General features: G+C 36.6%; 1 long non-coding RNA gene across 1 annotated transcript; it reads left to right on the top strand.

Annotated features, from left to right (window-relative positions):
• The first annotated feature begins 1073 nt into the window (after positions 1 to 1073).
• On the top strand, positions 1074 to 2441 carry LOC141719182 (uncharacterized). The gene is made up of 2 exons (XR_012574042.1): positions 1074 to 1694; positions 1775 to 2441. It is a non-coding gene; the product is annotated as an uncharacterized LOC141719182 (long non-coding RNA).
• Positions 2442 to 4446: the final 2005 nt, after the last annotated feature.

Below are 4446 nucleotides of genomic sequence, written 5' to 3'. Positions count from 1 at the left end.
ACTGTCTTCTTTATCCTTTATCTATACAGTGTCGTCAATTCTTCAGATTCCTATGCTTCAAACATTGTGTATCGTCAATCAATGCTAATACACTGAAATCTTATGGTGACACTTTTACACTGAATCTTCAACACTTCCGAAATCCTGAAAGTCTTCAAACCTTATTCTTCACCGAGGCATGAACATGTTAATGAACTTCTTTCAGTGACCTGCAAGCAGACTTCAAAACTTTTTCAAATAATTTTATTCTTTGTATTTGCCTTGTCTTTATTTCTTCTTAATTTCTTGTGTAGACGTAATATTATTTATCTGTCATGTTCTAGTGTTGAGTTATCACGTCCAATGTTCATACAGCTTCACAATCTCACCAACAGATATAATACATATGTTGGTTCTGATATCTAATCTAATTTATTATTGATAGTCATCAACGACATTCTTTCTTTTAAATTTTAAAGTTACGAAACAAAATAAGTGATTGATTCATGAGATGTATCAAATAATTATCAGTGGTTCTATTTTGGAGAAAATTTAAAATTTCTAATTGGCAACCAATAAAGGCTGTCGTTTTAGTCATTCAATCATTGAATCAGTAAGGACATTGCTAAAAAGTATTTAAACTTCTTTTCAGTGATTTATTTTTGACAAATATACTTTATTATTATTAATATATGGAAATCAAATTATAGTACTTGCTGGGCATTCCCGGCTCACTCTTACTTTGCTATTTCTTATCTTTTCAGTATCACCTGAGGATAACTATAGATAACCCGCAGTAGATGCGCTATGCAGAGATCCTAACTTCAGAAGGTTGGATCTCTCAAAGTGGATAAGATGAGAAAGTTGGTAAAGAGGTAATGAAGTTTGAGTTGGTTATTAGAAAAGTTTAGATGTTCAGATTCTTGTTTCATACTACAACCTGTAATCGATCCAGAGTTTGAGGTGTCATATATATATTTATATTAATATACATATTTATATTGTTTAATGATGTTTAGTGATACCCAATCCTGACCCCGTATTTGAGGGCTGTTACACTAAGGAATTCTAATTAAGCAAGACCCGAAGTGAGATTGGATCTCCTGTATATAGGGTAGTGGTAACGAAGATTTTTCATTCCATTTGCTGTATTTTTTCTTTACTATTATAAATGCGTTAGATATTTGCTTGTTTTGTTCGATAGTACTTCATGTGTCGTCTTTGTAGACCTATTTCTATTCTTTTTTTACTTTAATTATTATTTGTGCAATGAATAAAATAGGTGATTGAGATGATCCGGAGAAGGGTGATGGTCGCCAAGGCAAGAGGCGACATGTAGCCAGCTCGAAGGTGGATAGGGTACTTCAGGCGCCCATCCTGAATGAGATGGCCCTGAAGTCCTTGAAGCTAGGGCGGATCCTGAAGCCAACCATCAAGGTCCCCCTTCTCCATTCGAGAAATTGTGGAGATTACCTCCGAGCATCATTCAGATCCCGGGAAGGTTTGGAGTGTTCCGGTAGAAAAACCAGGAAAGGGTGCCCCATGTTCTCACCATATTGGGGGGTTAGAGCAGATTCCATCATCGTGTCCTATAGTCAATGAGGGTTTTAGGAGCCCACTTCTACAGGGGTGACACGCTTATGAAAGCTAAGCGAATGATGGCTTGGGTTCCTCATGTAGAGGCTTGTACCGAGTTGATGGGACCGATTGTCATGGTATATGCTTTCGACTTATTTATTTGCATAACTCTTTCTTCGTTCAATAATGCCTCTATTGTTTAACCACTTTATTTCAGGTTGCTCCCTGGGTGGCCGAGATTACCAATAAAATGAAGGGCCTTCAGATTCAAGTTCGTATGTCCATAACTTTTAAGACCACGATGGTCAAACTAGACGGAGCCGAAGACTTTTCAGAAGTTTTTGGAAATGCTTTCTGGCCAGGTAAAGCTCTTACTTTGGAGCGGGATTTGCTAATGAGCAAGCAGACAGTCTCCGTAAATGCCTCGATTGGCGTAATGACCAACTCAAGGCTTTTCGAAAAGAGCTTTGTAAAGAAAAGAAGAAGTTGGAAAGAAATGAGGAGCGTCTTTTCCTACGAACGTACATATGATGGTCAAGAAAGCTCATGGGGCCGGTTTAGGCCATAAGAGACTGTTGATCGAGAAGTTCGGCGAAATTTTGAGTTAGGAGGACGCTCCTGACAAGCTGCTTGTTATTTTGACTTTGAAGAGCATCATTCTGATTAATTTGTTTAAGTAATGTGAACTTTGCCTTCGGGCCCATTTTTATGCATTCGGGTACGTTGTATATTACCTTCCTTCGGGCTTTGCACGTTCCACCTTCGGACATGTTGTTATTTACCTTCGGAATGATTTATGTTTTGCCAGGGCCTAATTAATTTTTTCTTCTGTTTATTTGTACGCGACTTCAAGATTTAATTTACTTTAGCGTAAGTTTTTATAATTTTTTCACGCTCCTTCAGCCATTTGTATGCCTTATCGTGGAGTTAATTTTCCTTGTCCTTATTTCAAATATGATGCCTCATTCGGCTATGCGGTTTGCATCCTAGGTTTTTAATTTCACCTTAGCAATTTTTAACATGTAGTGACATATTTGCCCTCAAGTACTTAAGAGGCTAGACGACATTTGATGGAAGTATTTGATTGGATTTTTTTGCCCATTTCCCGAAGGAAGAGTATGGCATCTTAAAAACTTGTAAATTATAACTGACTTCTTCACGTATGACCTATTTTCTTCAGGAAACTCCTCTATATAATCTTTTGTTCAGAGCTTGTCAATAAAAAATGTACGGACGACGGGTTTATTTTCTTCAGGCGGCTCCCCTAGATAAGTTATTTGTTCGTTCTTGTTAATTAGTTTAAGGGCATGCTTAATTAGATAGTATGGAGTGCGAACAATAAGTGCGAGGAAAGTGCTCTTCATTCATAATTATTGAAACATTAATTTTTACACGTCTCGCTTTTTATGAAATTGGAGTACATTGCAAAACTAACAATGAAAATTGTAACTAGTCAAATTTCAGTAAAAACCGGAGAGGGCTCGTGATGCATTACGGGTATAATGTTTGAAGTTTGCTAGCATGACAAGTGTTTTCAATCAAACTATCGTTCAGCCTGTCTAATTTGTATGTTCCAGGCCGAATGACCTTAATCACCTTTTAGGGTCCTTCCCAGTTTATTGTAGTTTTCCTTACTTCGTTGGTATAGAATTAGCTAACTCCCCTGACACCAATCTCTCACTTGAAATGCTATTTTTTTGGTACCCGAATCATAGTATTGGGTACCCCGTGATTGATACTTTAAATACCGCATATGGGTTGCTTCTCTTTCATCCTCTAGTAGTCCTACATTCGCCCTTAACCCGAATTCATTACTTTCTACATTAAGCATTTCGTACGATAAGAATCCAAGATGATTTCCACATGAACCAAACCGCCTGTCCCATACGCGAGCCTGAATGATGTTTCCCCGGTGGATGACCTAGGTATCTTTTGGTAAGCCCAAAGGATCCATAGATTTTCTCCGGCCCACAAACCGTTTGCTTCGCTAGACTTTTCTTACCTCCATCGAATATGATTTTGTTGGCTGGTTCGATTGCCCCATTTTCTAGAAGTATTTTGTAAGTAATTTTGGCAATATTATAAAAATCAGTAATCGGAAGAGATCGATCAAGATACCGATTTAAGATTAATTGGAGAATCGGGGATTAATTGGAGTAAAAATTAAATGTTAATTTTATATCATTTCTTTGGTATTAGTTTATAAGTTAATATATTTACCATATTATGTAATTTATAATGATTTAAATTTAATTAAAATTTTATTTTATATATAATAATTTATGTGTAATATACTAAGGTTGAAAAATACATAGAAATTAATTGAATTTCAAAAATAGAATATTATATGTCTTGCAGCAAATTAATTGAGAACTAATCGATAAAATCGGGAATATTGGGACTCATGAATTTTAAAAAGAAAATTTTGACGACAATAGTTATGTACTGGAACAATTTTTTACATTTGATAGACAAAGACACGAGACGAGGCGACGATGTAGAGGGTTTGTCCGGGGGAAGAAAAAGAAGAGGGGAGTTTTTTGAATTGTCTGAGAGTGACGGCAACCCCATGTGCCATGCGACAACGACAAGAGCATAGCAGAGCAGGCAGCAGATACATATACCTCTTTCTTACAATAATAATAATTATAATGAATAAACTAATACTACTGCCAGTAGACTGCTAGCCCTTTCACACTAACTCATGCAATGTACTAAAAACCTATACTACTGATTAAATCCAAGATCTGTCAACACTGCACACTGTTGGTACACAACCCCAACCCCTTTCTTCTCTTTCCATTCAAATTATAGAAGCCTTTCAAATCATCATCAACTACTGCCTACTCGCTCGCTTACACCAAACGTATATGAACCGGTTAAGTCTCA

This window comes from Apium graveolens, chromosome 4 (assembly GCF_009905375.1).
Source record: "Apium graveolens cultivar Ventura chromosome 4, ASM990537v1, whole genome shotgun sequence".
In the NCBI taxonomy this organism is placed as follows: domain Eukaryota; kingdom Viridiplantae; phylum Streptophyta; class Magnoliopsida; order Apiales; family Apiaceae; genus Apium; species Apium graveolens.
The sequence above is the reverse complement of the archived record's forward strand: the minus strand, read 5'-3'. Positions and strand labels throughout refer to the sequence as shown.